Genomic DNA, 21,006 nt, shown 5'->3' with positions numbered 1-21,006 from the left:
TTTTGAATTTCAAAAAGTAAAGCAAATGTGCCTAAAATGAGTATACTATCTATACAAGTGAAAAAGGAAAAGAGACAGAATGGCTTTAAGCTTTCTATACTATTGGGATTTAGCTAAAACATTTTATAAATATTTTGCAATGTGAGCAAATCTTTGCAATGCTTAAACTAAAATATTGTAGGGATACCAAATTTTCCAGCATCTCCATTTTAAAAAAAATTCAATTTTCAATAAGAGACAAATTTATTCATAACTATTATTGTTACAAAAATTAAAATAAAAATGAAGGCTTAGCAATATACATATTTCTGCTCAAAGAATGGTGAGAATATTAACTTTTTTAAAGCATGCAGGAAATAGTGAAAATAGTTTTAATAATCTGTTGAGTCCACAGGGAAAAACTACTCTACTTTATTTCCAGGAACAAGCATAGTGCTAATGAGAATAGTAATAATAATAGTTATAAGGTACTCATTTTCCTTACTGAGGCACTCAAAATATGACAGTTTAAATATGATTATAAATAAGAATTTAACCTTTTTATTACTATAATGAAAAATTGTGAAAATGTTTGATTAAGGTTTTGGAGGTCCAAAGTCTTGACAGAAGCAAAGCTATTCCTGATTTTGCCTAATTGGAAATATCTAGCTCCAAGCTTTAGTTTAAATTCCTTTAAAAAATTAAAAGTTATACCTTTCTGTGTTTCTTATTTTTTTGGAGTTTATGAACTATATCAGAGAAGGCAATGGCAACCCACTCCAGTCTTCTTGCCTGGAGGATCCCAGGGACGGGGGTGCCTGGTGGGCTGCCATCTATGGGGTCGACATGACTGAAGCAAGTTAGCAGCAGCAGTAACATGAACTATATGCTAAGGTGGGATTTATGTGACCAGTTTGTTTACACTTGTTTCTTTACCCTTCTTTCCTTCTACCCTTCCTTCCTTATCACCCTCTTCTTTTTGTTTTTGAAGTATTTATTATGTGGTCAATAAGGATGAGAACTGCTATGGAAACAATGAGAAATACTTTCTTCCAAATGACGTTCTCAGTATTACATCATTCTATATTGGTGAAGCTGCTGCTGCTGCTAAGTCGCTTCAGTCATGTCCCCATAGATGCAAACCCATAGATGGAAGCACACCAGGCTCCCCCATCCTTGGAATCCTCCAGGCAAGAACATTGGAGTGGGTTGCCATTTCCTTCTCCAATGCATGAAAGTGAAAAGTGAAAGGGAAGTCACTCAGTCATGTCTGACTCTTAGGAAACCCATGGACTGCAGCCTACCAGGCTCCTCTGGCCAGTGCCTTCTCCGATTGGTGAAGCTAGAAGGAAATAAATCTCATGAAGTTCACTCTCCTGATTTTACAGTTAAAGAAGTCGAAGACCATGAAGTGGAAACAATTTCACAAATATCACATGGCAATTCAATAGTAGAATTAAAGCTAGAATGACTATTTCCTTATTTCTACTCAGGTGTTCCTTCAATTGCATAACTGCATTATGCTGTCTTCTATTCATGCAACAAGGATGCACTGACTGCTTACTATGGTCCAAGAATCACGTGAAAGCTATAGAAAAAAATGCATGGATTTTCTACAAAATTTACTATGATCATGGGGATGACTCATCTCAGTACTTAAAGTTTTGAGATTAAGGTTTTAAAAGATAGTAATTACTATTTGTATGCAAGTCAGGAAGCAACAGTTAGAACTGGACATGGAACAACAGACTGGTTCCAAATAGGAAAAGGAGTACGTCAAGGTTGTATATTGTCACCCTGCTTATTTAACTTATATCCAGAGTGCATCATGAGAAATGCTGGGCCGGAAGAAGCACAAGCTGGAATCAAGATTGCCGGGAGAAACATCAATAACTTCAGATATGCAGATGACACCACCCTTATGGCAGAAAGTGAAGAGGAATTAAAAAGCTTCTTGATGAAGGTGAAAGAGGAGAGTGAAAAAGTTGGCTTAAAACTCAACATTCAGAAAGCGAAGATCATGGCATCTGGTCCCATTACTTCATGAGAAATAGATGGGGAAACAGTGGAAACAGTGTCAGACTTTATATTTTTGGGCTCCAAAATCACTGCAGATGGTGACTGCAGCCATGAAATTAAAAGACGCTTACTCCTTGGAAGGAAAGTTATGACCAACCTAGATAGCATATTCAAAAGCAGAGACATTACTTTGCCAACAAAGGTCTGTCTAGTCAAGGCTATGGTTTTTTCAGTGGTCATGTATGGATGTGAGAGTTGGACTGTGAAGAAAGCTGAGCACTGAAGAATTGATGCTTTTGAACTCTGGTGTTGGAGAAGACTCTTGAGAGTCCCTTGGACTGCAAGGAGATCCAACCAGTCCATCCTAAAGGATATCAGTCCTGGGATTTCTTTGGAAGGAGTTATGCTAAGGCTGAAACTCCAGTAGTTTGGCTACCTCATGTGAAGAGTTGACTCATTGGAAAAGACTCTGATGCTGGGAGGGATTGGGGGCAAGAGGAGAAAAGGACAACAGAGGATGAGATGGCTGGATGGCATCACTGACTCGATGGACTTGAGTCTGAGTGAACTCCGGGAGTTGGTGATGGACAGGGAGGCCTGGTGTGTTGAGATTCATGGGATTGCAAAGAGTCGGACACAACTGAGTGACTGAACTGAACTGACTGAACTGAATTGCTATTTAATTTTAGACATGTGAAACAACTGCTAATGACTTAAGACACGTATAAACTCACCAAAGAAAGTTGCATACTAGAGTAATTATTTTCTGACCATGATACCAGCTGTATGTTGTTGGTGTTCAGTCACTAAATCATATCTGACTCTTTGGGACCCCATGGACTGCAGCACATTAGGCACCAGCTATATGTGAGTAGCTTTTGTCATAACATGTACCACCAACAAAGAGATGAGAGCAGTTAATGGCTGTGGAGAGTCCTGAAAAGCTGTCTGGAATAGCTATGAGGAACTCAATGAGGGCTAGTAACAATTTTGTCTTGCTCACCTTTATTTCCTTGTACAATTCTCAGCCCATGGTAGTTCCTAAAGAGTTTTGTTGTTTGAATGATGTGTATGAAAAGGTTTACTAACAAGATAAATGAAAGACAATGAGCCTGTTTCATTGAACATTACTATTTTAGAAGATAGAGGGAGTTTATGAAATTATTTGTAATATTCCAAGTGAAAAGAGCTTTCTTTATCAAATAAGTCTATTCCTCCCAAAAGATTTTCAGCCTATACTTCTAACACACTAGATCTAACTTTGCATCTAGGAGATCATTTTTATGCACTGAGAAAGGTTTTTCTGTATTTTTAGTGCCAGAAAATAAAAACTGAGGATCTAGAAATTTTGAGTAAATCCAGATAGGCAGATGTCAGTTTCATCGTATTTATGAAATGGCAACCCACTCCAGTACTTGTGCTTGGAAAATCCCATGGACCAAGGGGGCCTGGTAGGTTACAGTCCATGGAGTCACAAAGACTCAGACATGAGTGAGTGACTTCACTTTCAATATGTATTCAGATAAGAAGAATATTGTGTTAGCTGGCAGGAAACAAAAATGCCAAATGCCAATAAAAATAGATGATTCATATTGGGTTTTACTGAAATAATGTCATTTGAAGATTTTACATGTTTGATAAGGGAAACTTCAGTCCCACAAAGGCTATGGGGCTCCTGTTATATTTCCCTTTTGGTATAATTCTGTTTTTATGATGCTGATCCTTTTCCAACCCTTTTAATATGGCTGTTCCACATTGTGAGCATCAAAGTCTGATCTCAGTAAAATCCAAAAGAGGAACCACTTAATCGATCACAGACTGTACTGGAAAAATTCCTGACCAAATTATAACTGGGTCCTTTGCTTCCCTTTCTGGGTAATAAACATTGGCTTCTCACTACATTGCACTCGGAATGATTTCTAACTTTGGCTCATCTTCATTTGATGATGACAATAATGAGCAGTTGCTGTAGTCTTTCACTGGTTTTCTCTTGGAGACAGGCTAAATGTTAGGAAAAGGATTCAAGTAAAATGATGCATAACCTTTTTAGATACCATAAACCTGCTGCCATTGGAACAATATTTGAGCTAGAGGCTAACATATTTCCTTCCACAGACTTCCTTTCTCTTCATCTTTGACTAGTAAGTTTCTCTAATATCTCCTTTGCTCATTCAGAGAGATAGTTGTAGTTATAAGGATGGTGCCACAAGTCTTCTAGCTGGATTGATTTCACTGAGGTTTTACTGTTACTTCATTTCCATGATAAAGAATGATTCTACCAACAAGAGGGCACTCATACTTTCCAACAGCCTCTAATGTACTATCCACTATGTCTTTGTACACAGAGCTTAATACAGTGGAAAGAGTCATGGTCTACAGTGGATATACCTGAAACATGGACTTCTTTTTACTAAATGTTTGGCTTGGGAAAATTGATAACACTGAAGTTCTATTTACCCATTTGTAAAATGAAAAGGTTGATAGTTACTCTCATGAATTTTTGTGAGGATTAAATCAGATTTTTAAAATGCCATTGAAATTTGTTCAATTCTTCCAAGTTTGTTTCATGGTTCTGTTTGAATTTGTTTTGAAGAACCAGAATGACCTTGGAATAGATACTTTATTTAAGTTGGAGAAACTTAAAAATATGCTTGAAGAAAGTAAGGTTTGCTCAAAGGGAAAAAAAGAAATCTCTAAAGCAATATATAGTCTGAGTCACTTTCTGAAAGCTGCTTTTCTTCAAGACATTTTTTTTTCACACTACGGCATTGAGGTGCCATAGAGGGGAATATGATTTGTTCATTCAAATAGAAATCCCATACAAAATATTTGCTCAGGATCTTGCTTCTTAAAGATGAGTCCAAGAACCATCTGTTGTCAGGGATGCTGAGGTACCTTTTTACAATGCAGCTTCTTGTGCATGACCTCTGACCTACAAAATCTATGTGTTATCAAGATTCTCAGGTGATTTTCCTGAACTCTAAAACTTTGAGACTACATATTCTAAGGAAATAAAATGGCTAGTTATTATATAATTTCGGTTTAGGCCTCTATGATGAGATTTAGGTAAAAAAAAATAAAAAGCATTTCAAGGATCTTTGAATTTGGAGTCCAGCATTGCATGAGGGAGAAAATAATTCCACTTTATAGTTACTATCAAGAATGAAAGTATCCCCATGCATATATCATAAAATTTGGCTTTACCTCATTTTTGATATTGCTTTTTAACTTATAAGATCTATATCCTTTGAGTACATAGATACAGAGACAGAATTGGGAAAGGCTGTTAACATGAATTCGTTCAGTGGCTGTGATGTCACATCACACAATAGCTTTTAACTGCAGAGTAAACTCCAGGAGTAATGTATGGAAATGGGAGTAGGACCATAAAGAAGCCTGTTCAGTTCAGTTCAGTTCAGTTGCTCAGTCATGTCCAAGTCTTTGCAACCCCATGCATTGCAGCATGCCAGGCCTCCCTGTCCATCACAAACTCCCGGAGTTCACTCAAACTCATGTCCATCGAGTCGGTGATACCATCCAGCCATCTCATCCTCTGTCGTCCCCTTCTCCTCCTGCCCCAAATAAAGCTGAGTGCCAAAGAATTGATGCTTTTGAACTGTGGTGTTGAAGAAGACTCTTGAGAGTCCCTTGGACTGCAAGGAGATCAAATCAGTCCATCCTAAAAGAAATCAATCTTGAATATTCATTAGAAAGACTGATGTTGAAGCTGAAGCTCCAATACTTTGGCCACCTGATGCAAATGGCTGACTCTTTAGAAAAGACCTGATGTTGGGAAAGACTGAAGGCAAGAGGAGAAGGGAATGATAGAGGGCGAGATGATTGGATGGCATCACTGATTCAATGGACATGAGTTTGAGCAAGCTCTGGGAGACGGTGAAGGACAGGGAAGTCTGGCATGCTACAGTCCATGGGGTTGCAAAGAGTCGGACATGATTGAACAACAACAACCAGAGTAAATAGAATTAAGAATATTGCAATACTATTATGAAAGAAAACTAAGAAAGGGGAAAATAAAAGCAATTTTTCTAAATACAGAAAATAAAACAATGATTTTAGTTGGAATTAACACCCTTCAAATAAATATATGAATTATTACTTGTGAAATTAATTATTGGGTAGGAAAAAATCTCAGAAGAGCATTATATGGAAGCACTATTCATTATTTAGAAATGGAGTAGATGCTCTATTGCATTGTTTCCATCCTTGATTTATGTCTCTATAACATCAGTTGCACAAAAAAGGATGTTTTCCAATAAGCTAAACTGAGTGGACAATAGGTGAATAAGTAGAACGATTTCTACACAAAGACCTACAGGTAGTGGAAAATGAGGATTAAAACACACCAAGAAAGATAATTCTATTATAAGATACACTAATATATTTAAAAGTTTTTTTTTTTAACTAGATCATTATGTACAGTAGGAAACATGGATGTTTGTTTTTCTTCTTCAGTTTTAGACATATATAAGTTCAGTTAAATTTCCTAAAAATAGCAAAATTTTCCTAGCACAAGCTTTACTTTATATCTGAAGCTGAGCTATGTCTCTTAATTTGGCCTCATTATAACTCTATTTTATTGAAATATAGAATAATTGTCATCCTTTCTGTACTTCTCCAATGTCTCAGTTTGCTTTTAAAGTATTTTACATTACAGAAGTTTCACAATCAAATGCTAACAAGAGAAAAATTTGATACAAAATAGCACTTTGGCATAAAGGAATCAAAGAGATAGATGTTTCTTGTTGTGGATCCAGCAATCACTTGAATCAAAATTATGCTTTTATCATGTTCCCCAGAGAATTCTTATTCATATTTTTACAGATCATGTTTTGAGAAACATATTTAATGGAAATAAAGCTGCTTTCAATGAGCAGTTCAGAATGACACCATAATAAATAAATGAACCCAGTGAGCATCAAGTTGTATTCTATTACATATATAATGCACTTGGAAATAGCACCATAACATACATGTTTATAGCTTTTGCTTCAGCTGGATTGATCTATGTTACTCTCACCTTCTACAGTTCCAAAATAGGTACACTCTTCCAGTATTTTAGTCATCCAGCTGTTTTCCTATACAAAGCAAACGACTCCCACCATTCTTGAAACATCTTGATTAATAGTCTCATCACCAGTGAGTCTACCTACCTCATCTGGGCTCATATTGTATCTAAAAGAAATGACCTTCTAGAAAATAACCAACAGATACTTACTGATCTCACAATCTGTCCTGCATTTGTTTACACACACAAGTCTATTCCCCTCCATCACCTCAAGGTTCCTCTATGAATGCTTTGCAGACACTTGGAAAATAAAAAGTGGCTAAGGTAGATGAAACATGGTAATATAGCCTACCTTATTATTACTCTTTTTGTCAGTTGGCTTTCTGTGTTCCACTTAATATTAGATAGGAAATGATCAATGTCTGCCTCATTTTCAGCACTGGTTTAAAGTAAAAGAATCAGGGTACACATTTTTCTTTAAGAAGTACATTGCCACTTTTCCTGGTCACAATGGGCAGTGTATCTGGTCCTGTTTTATCACTACTGTATGGCTTAAATTTTATTTCTGAAAAATTTCTGATAATTTATTTTATACCAATGGCTATATTTTGAAGAGCCAATGCATATTTGAAGGGTCAATGCATATTTCAGGGCTCAAATATGCCCTGAAAATTTATAAGAACAGGACTTTGCAAGTTTGATAAACTATTATTCATAGGCATGTCTGACATATTATAAGACAATTCTTCACAACACTCTAACATCTCTAGATTGAATCTTCGTAGACACTATAAACTTATTTTTTAAACTATATGCATAAGAAATTGATTTTAGAGGAAGTATGGAGATTTAAATATCTATCATTTTAATGTGCCTTTAGGGGCTTCATGACTGAACAGATAAATGGTGGTTAAAGTAAGCAAAACTTTTGTAATGCTAAGAAACGAAAACAAATTTGATTCATAGCAGTGGCAGGTTTGTAGTAGCAACTGTACCAATTAGCATCAGAAAAACAGCTCCTCTTCCATGGGGTAATGACTGATATAGATAATCACAGGGATAATATTAAATGATATTGAGTCTAGCTTCCCCTGATGTCTCAGTGGTAAGGAATCACCTGCAGTGCAGGAGGCGCAGGAGATGTAGGTTTAGTCCATGGGCTGGGAAGATTCTCTGGAGGAGGGCATGGCAACCGACTCCAGTATTCTTGCTTAGAGGATCTCATTGACAGACGACCCTGGTGGGCTACAGTCCATAGGGTACAAAGAGTTGGAAATGACTGAGGTGACTTAAAGTGAAGAGGAACTAAAAAGCCTATAGATGATATTGAAAGAGGAGAGTAAAAAAGCTGGCTTAAAACTCAACATTCAAAAAACTAAGATCATGGCAACTGGTCCCATCACTTCATGGCAAATAGATGGGGAACAATGGAAACAGTAAAACAGACTTGATTTTTGGGGGCTCCAAATCACCACAGATGGTGACTGCAGCCATGAAATCAAAAAATGCTTGCTCCTCGGAAGAAAAGCTATGACCAACCTTGACAGCATATTAAAAAACAAAGACATTACCTTGCCAAAAAAGGTCCATCTAGTCAAAGCTATGGTTTTTCCAGTAGTCATATGTGGATGTGAAAGTTGGACCATAAAGAAGGCTGAGTGCCAAAGAATTGGTGTTTTTGAACCTTGGTGTTGGAGAAGACTCTTGAGAGTTCCTTGGACTGCAAGGAGATCAAACCAGTCAATCCTAAAATAAATCAATCCTGAATATTCATTGGAAGGACTGATGCTGAAGCTGAAGCTCCAATACTTTGGTCACCTGATGTGAAGAACTTATTGATTGGAAAAGACCCTGATGCTGGGAAAGATTGAAGGCACGAGGAGAAGGAGACGACAGAGGATGAGATGGTTGGATGTCATCAATTTGAGTGGGCTCTGGGAGTTGGTGATGGATAGGAAAGCCTGGCTTGTTGTAATCCATGGGGTCAAACAGTTGGACACAACTGAGTGACTGAACTGACTGACTTTTTGTTCAAAAATAAAATTCTAAATTTGTTGTCAATAGATGCTTCTTAAATTGGTCTTTTTCTAACAGACACATAGAAATAAAATGGTCCTGCAATGAGTATACTAATATGTATTGAGTGGTAGTGTAAATCAAAGTTAAATAAAGGACCTAGTTCAAATTTTATTCAGGCATATTTATTCATTGCCAATATATCCCAGTAGGTCTATTTCCTCATTATAGAGAGTCTCCTCTAGGAAAAGTTAAAGTTATGAGACTACTTTAAAACTTCCACTTTACCTTTTCTGTAATAGGAAATGCAAGGCTTTGGGGATACCAGTTAAGAGCTCTTGATATCCACATAATGGGTATTTTCTATCTTTACAATGGAAATTCTCTTATAATTTTACATTTTGAATTTCTCTAGAGCAACTCGTTTCCATTAAATATTTTGTTTTGTTTTCCATTTCAAAGGTAAATAAATCACATTGAGCTTACTTTTTAATCCCAAGTACTTTTCCCTTGAATTGGAGGAGTAACCATGACCACACTAAACTAAGGTAGAAATTTCTTATTGATGAGGCTTTGAATGATGAAGTAAAAATTTTCATATGAAATATTTCACTAGAGTCCTACAAAATCCTGTGAGTTGGGCATATGTGATCCCCATAGGCCACTTTAACAGATGAAGTGACTTTAAAAAGTTTGCACAGTCAGGATATGGCAAGAACACTGATCTTGTCCATTCCTTATAAAGTGCACTGTTTTACTTCTGGGTCCAAAATAAATATAAATAGATAAATTTAAGCCAAATTTACAACTTGTAAATGGTTTAGGAACTAATGAGGCATTTATATAAGCTATTGACACACTTCAAATTATCCTCATAGTAATGTTAAGTGTTGAGAGGTTAGACATTTTTAATTAAATGGTTGTCTAGGGAGTAGAATCAGGAGCAAGGGTCTAGGTTCTACTAAGTATGAGTTCTGTGACCTTGGCCAAGTTTCATACTATTTCTGAGCCTTCATTTTCTCATTTGGAAAATGGGAATAGCAGCATCAACCTCAACTATTCTGAACATCTAAATGACAATGACTTAGTAAGCACAGATGAAAATGCTTAGCATGAAACTTAACAGGTATCAAAGTCTCATTTCAATGTTAGCTGGGCCTTCTGCCACTTATCTGAAAAATTGCCACAAAAATGTGAGTTATTCAAACCTCTTAGGGTTTTGTCATTTTCAGAACATCCCTGACAATGCCATATTATGAAATTTTTAATAATTATAGAAGTATAGGTCACTAATTCTGAATCACCATTGAGAAGAATACAAAATGCTATGAATCTGATATGAAGTCAATTTTATAGCTATTTTTAAAAATAATAGGTTGACTCCTGGGGTTTATTATTATACCATTGCCTGTTGAGTTAACATAGTTCGTGGCCCTATGCCTCCTCATGCACTTAAAGCATGTATTCAATATGCCAATAAAACATAAATCGTCTTCTGTTAACCTAATAAATAACACACTCAGGAGTTTTGAGAAACACCTGAAATGTATTAAAGCTGTGTATAATAACTTTCAAAATTCGGATTACAAATCAAACATGATTGGTATCATAATTAACATTAGCACACATGAAATAAAAAATTCCGTGAATAAACATAGATTTACCACTCAATGAACATATATTAATAAAATGAATATTGACAGATCTTTCTTTTCACAATAGAAAAATATTTCTGCATCTAATTTCAGCATTAAAAATAAAATATTTATTTTTTTATTTTTTGACTTTAATTCAAAAAGTTCATAGTAAATAAGAAAAATTTCTTACTTCATAAAACTTTGACAGAGAGTACACTAGAAAGCCTAAAAAGAGAGAGAAAGCTAGAATTCCTTGGGAAATAATATTTTTAAAGAATCAAAATTATAAATATAATGGAGTTCAAACACATCACAGGTAGATATAATCTGCAAATTTATTTTTTAACATAGTGTTTGCTATGGTTTATAAAGAAAAAACTAAATTCAGTAAATTATAGAAAAATCTATACCTATTAGGTTGACTGAAATTTTGAAGAATGTGTTCAGGAGTTTAATTTCTACTCTATTTCAGTAGCCTTAGTATAATTCTAGAACTGAATTGAGAGAGAGAATGAATGATTCATAACTGGGCTATACATACAATACTGTTTTCTGCACAGTTCTTTTTCCACTCAGAATTTAATATCTTCACCATGATTTTTATTATATTAAAGAAGGAAAATTAATCAATGAAGAGTTGAAAATCAGCACACATTTATATATCTTTTATAAAACAAATCATTTCCATGACTAGTATTCCTCATTCTAACAAAACTCACATATAACTATAATTTAATAAATGGTCCCTTGTAAGAATATTTCCCATTTTTCCTGCAATAATCAACAATTTTCAAAAATATTGTGACTACCAGTTTTTATAATTATATGGAATTTAAATTCAAAACCATGAGTCAATTCATACTATCTAAACAAGCAGGTTTACCAAGGCAGGAGAAATGGAGGATGGGATATTCATTCTAACTGCTTTGTGCTACTTAGGGATTTAAAAATGATGTGAGGGACAAATTGGGAAGAATGAAAATAAGGTTTTACTACTTTGTTACTCCTCAGTGTGTCAGTATTGGTTTTCACTGGAGCCAGAGGGAGAGACTAATGTAGAGTGCTTTATATGGTAGTTTAATTGAAAGTGTTCAGAATACAGTTTACATTTTTTAAAGTGTTTCTATGAGTACCTTAACAGATTTATTGAGATATAATAAAAAGGCCATAAAGTTCACACTTTTATGTGTATAATTTATTGTTTTTTTTTTAATTTCAGCACTATCAAACATGGTCTTTTGGTTATTCACTTGAATGCTCAAATTTATTTACCCAGACTCTAATTTCTTATCATGTTTTAACATCCTTTAGCTTTAAAAACTACCACCCTAACATCTATCTGATGCTTTGGGGATTGTTGAGACCAACAACAACAATAAAAAAAAAAATTGTACAGTCTTAAGAATGAAATCCCATACATCCTCACAGTTTCCCATATTGCTAGAAAAAAGAATGCACATTTTCATATTTTCATTGTATTGTTACTGACAATAGAAAAAAAGAATACCAACTGCATGTATTCATGTGTCTCAACAATTGATATTTTGTTCCTAAGCATATATAATAAACAATTGATTAATATATAGTGCATTTTCATCAGCTTGGAATTTAGAACATATTATGTTGGAAATCCTTTCTGGGTCATTTATCATAATAATCATATAATCATAAAAAATCATAACCAGAGAATGTGCTAACCATTGGACAACTGCACTCATCTTCCATGCTAGTAAAGTGAAAGTTGCTCAGTTGTGTCCAACTCTTTGAACCCATGAACTGTACAGTCCATGGAATTCTCCAGACCAGAGCACTGGAGTGGGTAGCCATTCCCTTCTTCAGGGGATCTTCCCAAACCAGGGATCAAATTCAGATCTCCCACATTGCAGGCATATTCTTTACCAACTGAGCCACTAGGGAAGCCAAACGATACTGAAGTGGGTAGCCTATCCCTTCTCCAGTGGGTATCCCCGATCCAGGAATCATACCAGGGTCTCCTGCATTGCAGGTGGATTCTTTACCAGCTGAGTCACAAGGGAAGCCCTCCGTCTGACCTACCGTGACCCCATGCTAGTAAGGTCACGCTTAAAATCTTGCATGCTAGGCTTCAACAATATGCGAAAAAAAGAGCTTCCAGATGTCCAAGCTGGGTTTAGAAAAGGAAGAGGAACTAGAGATCAAATTGACAACATTCACTGGATTATAGAGAAAGCAAGGGAATTTCAGAAAAAAATATCTGCCTGTTTTATTAACTACACTAAAGTCTTTCTGTGGATCATGACAAACTGTGGAAAGCTCTTAGGAAATGAGAACACTGGTTCATCTTACCTGTCTCCTGAGAAACCTGTATGCGGGTCAAGAAGCAACAGTTAGAACCCAGTATGGAACAACTGTTTGGTTCAAAATAGAGAAAGGAGTACGACAGGGCTGTCTGCTGTCACCCTGTTTGTTTAATCTATACACTGAACACATCATGAGAAATGCCAGGCTGAATGAGTTACAGGCTGGAATCAAGATAGGCAGGAGAAACAACAGCCACAGATTTGTGGACGATATCACTCTAATGGCAGAATGTGAAGAGAAACTAAAGAACCTCTTGATGATGGTGAAGGAGGAGAGTGAAAGAGCCGACTTAGGACTAAATACTAAAAACAAAACAAAACAAAACAAAAAACTAACCCAGGTCTCCCGCATTGTAGACAGATGCTTTACCATCTGAGCCACCAGGGAAGTCCTAAAATCAAGGCATCCAACCCCAATACTGCATGGCAAATAGAGGGGGAAAAGGTGGAAGTAGTGACAGATTTCCTCTTCTTGGGCTCCAAAATTACTACGGAAGGTGACTGCAGCCATGAAATCAGAAGACCATTGTTTCTTGGCAGGAAACTGATGACAAACGTAGACAGTGTGTTTAAAAGTAATTCTATATTTTGCATCTGATTGTCCTTGCATCCAACCATTTATCCCTCCATTCATCTATCCTTCAGCCTATGATTTGGTTTTATTGAATTATGGAATACTAATTTCCATGCTATAGAAATTAGTATGAATAAACTCTTGAACATTTATTGTATAAAAAAGAAAAAGAATATCATCTAATGGTGTTGATACAAACAGAGGAAAGGGGACCATCATGTTATGAAGTTCTTTAAAAAATATTTCTTGCATTGGATTAGAATGTAAACCAGCAAACATGGTACAATATGATGTTACATTGGGTTCCAGTGCAATTTGAGCCAGAAATTACAAGGAAATTATAAGTAACTTCCAACATGCAATGGAACATTTATTTTCATTCAAAATATTTATTATTTGCTTATCATACTTAGTAGGTATGCTCCTAGGTACTGAATATATAAAGACAGTTATGTAAAAGCCTTACACTTGCAGGATTTATAACCTACTTTCCTGGTATTTAGGTTAAATACTCTTTTATGGGAAGCAAAGTACTATTATTAAAAAGTCCATTTAAAAACATGAGGAAACTGATGCTCAGAACTGTCCATTGACTTGTCCCAGGTCACAGAACTAGAAAGCCTCAAGGAGCAAGAATTCAGACTCAAACAGTCTAGCTCCAGAGTCCATACTTTTACAAAAATGGGCTCTGTACATAGAGTGTTTTCTATAGTGAATACTTAATAAGTAAAGAAAGCATTAGAACATAATTCCAGTGGACTATGGAATTTTATGCTGGGAAATCATTCGACCATGGTTTAAATTTATGTCAATAAAATGATAAGCAATATAAAAAAAAGACAAACCTTCTATTCACATCAATATCTTGCTGTATGCTCTGAAAATATATTTTTTAAAGTATGAATTCCAGCTTTCCTACAAAGTAAAAATAATTGAATTTCTCATTGCTATAACACTTAATGTTGTCCATGCGTGTGTGTTTAGTTGTTCAGTCGTGTCTGACGCTGTGTGACTCCATGGACTGTAGCATGCCAGGCTCCTTTGTCCATGGAATTTTCCAGGCAAGAATACTAGAGTAAATAGCCATTTCCTACTCAAGTAAATGAAAAAGAACAAATGAATGAACTTGTCTTTCAGGTCATTGAAACTTTGGCATATAAGTATCAATAAGAGCTCTAATTTGATGCCAAATACTTGTTAATTTTAAAATTTAAATCACACCAACAATCATTAAGGTTAAACTTAATATAATTAACAAAATGTTCTTCAGTTGTGCTAAAATCATTAACTTTATATAATAAATTATGGAAAATGCTATAATAAATATGAAAAGGAACAATCATTTTAACAAATATAAAATGTTGGTGATACATTTATTTTTAATAAAAAATACATTTTTCTCTACAGATGTCAGTATTTTCCATATATAAATGCAATTCATATCTTTCAAAGGCTAAATTCACTATTGCTATAATAGGAATTTGAATTTTGTGAATCTCTTTAAATTCCCTAGGAGATCCCTTAAAACTGCACTCAACATGAAAATATAACAGCTAATGCTATAAAATGAATTTATTTTCTAATAGATATTTTCAGATGGTATTTTTAACAAAAAAGTGTGATCTTTAACCAAAAAGTCAGAAACAAAAATTGGCAGCCAAAAGTTGCCACTTTTAGCTTCTCTGGGTAAGAAAGTATGCAAAAAGTAAGTACATCCCTTTTTAGTACTTACTATAACAAAGCTTTGAATTGTCTGGTAATAAATATGTGACTCATATATATTCAGTTCAGTTCAGTTGCTCAGTCATGTCTGACTTTTTGCAACCCCATGAATTCCAGCACACCAGGCCTCCCTGTCTATCACCAACTCCCGGAGCTTACTCAAACTCATGTCCATCGCGTCAGTGATGCCATCCAATCATCTCATCCTCTGTCATCCCCTTCTCCACCCGCCTTCAATCTTGCCTAGCATCAGGGTCTTTTCCAGTGAATCAGTTCTTTGCATTAGGGGGCCAAAGGTTGGAGTTTCAGCTTCAACATAAGTCCTTCCAAGGAATATTCAGGACTGCTTTCCTTTGGGATGGACTGGTTGGATCTCCTTGCAGTCCAAGGGACTCTCAAGAGTCTTCTCCAACACCACAGTTCAAAAGCATCGATTCTTCGGCACTCAGCTTTCTTTATAGTCCAACTCTCACATCCATACATGACTACTGGAAAAACCATAGCTTTGACTAGATGGACCTTTGTTGGCAAAGTAATGCCTCTACTTTTTAATAAGCTGTCTAGGTTGGTCATAGCTTTTCTTCCAAGGAGCAAGCATCTTTTAATTTCATGGCTGCAGTCATCATCTGCAGTGATTTTGAAGCCCCCCAAGAATAAAGTCTCTCACTGTTTCCACTGTTTCCCCATCTATTTCCCATGAAGTAATGGGACTGGATACCATGATGTAAGTTTTCTGAATTTTGAGTTTTAAGCCAATTTTTCACTTTTTTTAAATTTTTTTTTTTTATTTTTCACTTTTTAAGCCTCTTTCACTTTGATCAAGGGGATCTTTAGTTTCTCTTTGCTCTTGCCATAAAGGCGATGTCATCTGCATATCTGAGGATATTGATATTTCTCCTGGCAATCTTGATTCCAGCTTGTGCTTCATCCAGCCCCACATTTCACATGATGTAATCTGCATATAAGTTAAATAGGCAGGGTGACAATATACAGCCTTGACCTATTGCTTTTCCAGTTTGAAACCATTCTGTTGTTCTTTGTCCAATTCTAACTGTTGCTTCTTGACCTGCATACAGATTTCTCAAGCAGGTCAGGCAGTCTAGTTTTTCCATCTCTTTAAGAATTTTCCAGTTTGTTGTGATCCACAGAGTCAAAGGATTTGGCATAGTCAATAAAGCAGAAGTAGATGTTTTTTCTGGAATTCTCTTGCTCTTTCAATGATCCAGCAGATGTTGGCAATTTGATCTCTGGTTCCTCTGCCTTTTCTAAATTCAGCCTGAACATCTGGAAGTTCACAGTTCACGTGCTGTTGAAGCCTGGATTGGAGAATTTTGAGCATTACTTTGGTAGTGTGTGAGATGAATGCAATTGTTCCGTAGTTTGAGCATTCTTTGGCATTGCCTTTCTTTGTTATTGGAATGAAAACTGACCTTTTCCAGTCCCATGGCCACTGCTGAGCTTCCCAGATTAAATGTTAAGTACCTTGAATTCACTCATTAAAACTGGATAGCTTGGTCACCAAGAAAGAATTCTTTTTTGTTTCATTTATTTTGAGTTGTATCATATAAACTGGAAGTTCTGCAGTCTCAAAACTTTAAAAGGAATGAGTTTTTGAGAGAAAGGACACTTTTCACATGACTAAAGTGAGAAAGTAGCTGTAGAGGAGGAGATAAAATGTATTTTCTTGAAAACAAAAGTTTCTCATCACTTTGTAAGCAATAATTAATAGTATTTTGGAAGGATATATTTTCAGATGATCATACGACATTTCCAAACCTCAGTAAATTAGACTATCCATCATTTCTCCTGAACTATGAAAGTCCTGCACTTGAAGACATTCACAAGTTGGTATATAACTAAGAATCAACATGTGATATTGAGATTAATATTACTTTAATCTGAAAAAAATTAGTCAGCAAACACTCTTTTCCCTCCTGTACACCCAATTGCAGTGAATCCATCCATCTTTCATTTAAGGTGCATCCACAAAAGGAGGACTGTGTAGCCCAAAGTGGCTCCTGTGCATATATCTACTTTGATTTTGACAATTCGTTGAGCTGGATAATGTGTGCTTTCTTCAAGGCTGTTAAAACCTTCTTTTCTAGCTGCTTGAAAATGCATTGTGTGAATGTTTCTAAATTCAACTTCCAAAAATCTGTCTCTGTATTCTTACCACCATGGGTTTCAAATTTCTCTCTTGAAAATGGATAGGGGAAACTATTTACTATGACTTTTTAGAAACAACAACAAAAGAAAAAATATTATTCACCTTTCTATATGTTACCTGGAAATGTAAGCCATAAGTAAACCCTGTTTATGTTACAGTATGCCACATATCAGCTTTTAATATATAATATGATCACACATGGGGACTTTCCAGGTGGTGCTAGTGGTAAAAATCCTGCCTGCCAATGCAGGAGATATAAGAGATGTGGATTCCATCCCTGGGTATAGAAGATTCCCTGGAGGAAGTCATGGCCACTCACTCCAGTGTTCTTGCCTAGAGAATCCCATGGACAGAGGAAACCAATGGGCTACAGTCCACAGGGTCACAAAGAGTAAGACATGACTGAAGTGACTTAGCACGCATGCATGCATGATCACACCACATCCCAGAACAAGTGAAAATACAACTAAGCAAAGGGACAGTGCTAAAGTACATAAAAACAGAATCATCTTGAATGTATTGTTGATCAAAGAAGCTGGAAGCTAGATTGATCCAGAGGCCCAGTAGTGACTCAATCTATGTGTATAGAACAAGACTAAATAAGACAATAAGAGAATGGCTGAAGTGTAATCCCAGTGTTTCCCAGGAAAACCTGAAACACAAATATATAATTTGCATTGACCCTAAGGAATGCAATGGTGTGGCTGGAGCTGACTAGTACCTGCTTGTGAGAGTAACAAGATATCTTATATTTTAATGTTTTTTGAAATGTTATCTCCTTTGCTTGATATATCGTCTGTTATAATATGCAGTATAAGGCTATATAAAATATGCTAAAGTGATTACAGTAATAATAATACTACAATTTATATTTGGAAATGTAAGATTATTATCGATTCTTTCAAGATTTAATTTAAAGTTTATCTTTCTTGGTTATTGTTAAATACAATGCCTAAGGATCCCTTCTGTAATTCAGTGAAAGATGAAATGGGCATGAGAAGGCTGAGAACATGTGACCATATAGATGTGGTTATATACCATACACATTATTTGATGCAGATAAAGGAGTCCCCAAATAACTCATTTTCCTGTCTAATGCTTTGACTTTTAACATCATTGTACTTACATTAATCAGAAAACATTGTAGTGGTAACTGCACTAAATCACAGGACATTTCTTCAAATAACAAGAATTCACTCATTTGATCTTGACCATAGGTTGATAAGAAACATACCAAATGCTTGTGTATTTTCCTCACAGCTACTGGCTACGAGCAGGTAGATAACCTACATGCAGAGAATAACAACCACCACAACAAATACAATAAACACCTGCGTAATCAAAAGTATAAGGTGGGAAAAAGCAAACTCAAAGTCAGAAGCTAAAGTTGAACAGATTTTTAACTGCCACATATTTACACTTTAAAAGTCTATGTTTACTTAGCATTATAATAAAGCTATGGAAACTTTCTGCCTCCTCTTACTTATATTATTAGTTATGCATTTAGAAATTCAGGAATCCCTAACCTTTTTTTTTTTTTAATATATATATATATATATATATATATCCATTAAATATACAGATATATGATCTCATTTTACCTAGAAAGGGAGGAGTTGACAACATTATAAAGCATTTGCAACTAAATTTCTTTTTGGAAAATAAATCAAAACAAAAACAAATCCTGTAAACACAATATACATATATTCATCTCAATTCCGCCTTCAGCTCCTGTCAGTGAAAACATTAATAGACAACATAGTCATCAGAATTACTTTGTCACAGTTCTGCAGAGATTTTGCTAATTCTTTTCAAGTTTATTTCATTAGTTGGAAAAAATAAATATTTTGAAAAGTCAAACCCTGATTTATAAGTGGGGGATTTGAATAAATTACATCTTTCCCATGTTCAATGAACTTTAAAAGAATTTCACTACAACCCATTGCCAGACAACTAGGCTCAATCCTTAAGAATTTCAACAACATACTTATGTTAAATCAACAAGTTGAACAAATACTTTACCGAGTATTTCAGCCTTGTAAGATTTTAAATAAGTGGAAATTCTCTCATTAACTCTATCAATCATCTATAAATACAAGATTATACATACCTAATACACTGATGCTGCTATTTTAGACCTCCAGAAAGTTATGTCTATTACAGTATGGTTGTCAGTAAAGCTCAACCACTTAAATGCAAATTAAAGTTTTATATTGGATTTGTATATGACTGAACTTTTGTGAGGATTATATGTCATTTTGACTGATAAATTGACAACTTGCTATTTCTGTGAAGTTTTTTTTTTCCATAGTGAACATTTGCTTATAAATTATAGCAGCCAATTTTCATTCTGTGTGTATTGATTTTCTTTTTCTAGCTCTAGGTTTTAAATTTATCACTGTGAGCCAATTGCCCATGAAAGCTTGAGAAGGAAAGATAATTTAGTGCTCTGATGAAGGACTCATAGAATATCAGTATATCTATTTTGGAAAAATGTTAATTCCTAAACACAAGGTTTGAAATATCTTCAAAATTATGGGCCTTATGGGAGAGCACACCTAACAGTCTCCTAAAGACATTTTAGGCCCTCTGCTGTGCATACATTCAATGATTTACACCCCAGTCCTCTACATTTTATAAACCATTACACAGTTGCACTGACAAGGAAACAAATAGAACAATAACCACTAATTGCAGTAATTGCAATGAAACTTTATTAAAAAAAAGTCAATAGAAGTAAAATGTGTTAAAGAAATTGTTTGTATATTTAAGCACTTTTGTTCTTAGTGTGCTAACATACCAGAGACAATAATTAATTTCTAAAAAAATAATATACTCTATTGCTTTTTAACTATATATGTATCAACATTAATATATGAGTGTCATCCCTTTTAAGCAGAAAGCTAGGGCATTCAATAACAGTATGAAAGTTTCTACCATCTGAAAAATGCATAGTTATATGTAAGTTACCTACAATGGTACAATAAACTGAAAATCACTGAAATGTGTTATTTAAAAAATTAACAATGGTACTGCTTCCTGAACTATAGGGTTTTGGTTTTTTCAGAATTATTTGCATTTGGAAATAGCTACTCACTATCAAAATATAGTTCATTGATAGAAAATCATTGTATAGTATATATGCTACTATAAAAACCCATGTTAGATGTTCATTAGAAGAAAAGAACAGATGTGTTTTCATCTGAGTCATGTATTTTACATAAAGAACTCTTGAGAAAGATATATTTAATACAGATTAATTTTCCAGTAACATCTATACATATGTTTTTAAAAGGTAAGCATAGCTCATATTTATTCAAGACAGAAATTCTGATCATTCATTAAAGAACATGACAGCACCCCACTCCACAGTATATACTAATTTAGTAAGTGAATATTTTAAGATATTATAGGCTTTTTATAGACACTATTTCCTAATGTTCAACATTAAAATTTAATGCATTACATGGGAAATATTCACACTCATGTTCTTATCACATATATTTTAATTAAAAAGCATTTTGGTA

Source organism: Bos mutus, chromosome X (genome assembly GCF_027580195.1).
Source record: "Bos mutus isolate GX-2022 chromosome X, NWIPB_WYAK_1.1, whole genome shotgun sequence".
Taxonomy (NCBI): Eukaryota; Metazoa; Chordata; class Mammalia; order Artiodactyla; family Bovidae; genus Bos; species Bos mutus.
This window is presented reverse-complemented; position numbering follows the sequence as displayed.